Here is a 1,297-nt window from a genome sequence, read left to right on the forward strand (position 1 = left end):
TTTTTTTTCCCCTCTTCCTTCTTCTTCTAGTTGAGCTCTGATCACCCAGTCATTGAGGCTAGGTCAAGTGGGTATTATCTGCAAGTGTGGGTGCTCTTGTGGATATGCCCTCTCTTCTTATCCACTGGACACTTCACCTTCCACTCTAGTCCTCCATGGCTATGCCACTGACTCTGGGCCCAAGAGTCCCCAGGTCTTGCCACATTGCTGGCCAACCAGGTCTCCACCTGGGTTCACAGGAGTCTATTGACCATTGTAGGGTTTAGCTTGCAACCTCATAGCTGTTTTTCCCTCTTTTCCCCCTGTCAGTGGTGAACATGGTCACCCCTCAGAGCGTGTATTCCCAGGATATTGTTCTTTATGTTATCCGTTTAATTTTTGATAACCTCCAATTTTTCTAGATTTATATTTCATACATTCCATATTCTGATTATCAACAGATCTCCTCATTTTGAGTGGAGCCCATTAGCAAATTAAGTTCCTGAAAGCTTTATTCTTCACTAACTTTCTTATGGTCAACTCTACTTAGATGAGGCAACTCTTCTCCAGTTGTATTGAAAGTGGAGGGAACACTCGTTGGAGAAGGATGTCATGCTTGGTAAGATGGAGGGTCAGAGAAACAGAGGAAGACCCCCAATGAGATGGATTGGTCAGGTGACAGCATTGATGGAATGAAGTGTATCAGCGGTGGTGAGGTTGACCCAGGATCAGATATTTTTTTTCATTCTACTAGGCATGGGTCGCTATGAGTCAGTTCCCACTCGATGGCACCTAACAACAACAATTTCACTCAACATAATGCCCTCAAGGTTCATCCATGTTAACTGGTGGCTTGCAGCTTCCTTGTTATTCTTCAAGCTAGCATAATATTCCATTGAGTGTATGTACCACAGTTTGTTTATCCATTCTTCAGTTGATGAGCACTTTGGCTGTCTCCATCTCTTTGCTATTGTAAATAGTGCTGCTATGAACATTGGTGTGAATTTATCTTCTCGTGTTGTGGCTTGTATTTCTTGTGGGTAAATACCAAGTAGAGGAATTGCTGGATCATAAGGTATTTCTATTTTCAACCTTCTCAGGAAGCACCATATTGCTTTCCAGAGAGGCTGGACCATTTTGCAATCCCACCAGCAGTGCAGGAGTAATCCAGTCTCTTCACATCCCCACCAGCATTTATTGTCCTCAACTTTTTGGATCTTTGCTGTTATTGCTGGTGTGAGATGATATCTCATTGTTGCTTTGATTTACATCTCTCTAATGGCTAGTGATTGTGAACATTTCTTCATATGTTTGTTGG

This window comes from Chrysochloris asiatica, unplaced genomic scaffold (genome assembly GCF_000296735.1).
Source record: "Chrysochloris asiatica unplaced genomic scaffold, ChrAsi1.0 scaffold00072, whole genome shotgun sequence".
Taxonomy (NCBI): domain Eukaryota; kingdom Metazoa; phylum Chordata; class Mammalia; order Afrosoricida; family Chrysochloridae; genus Chrysochloris; species Chrysochloris asiatica.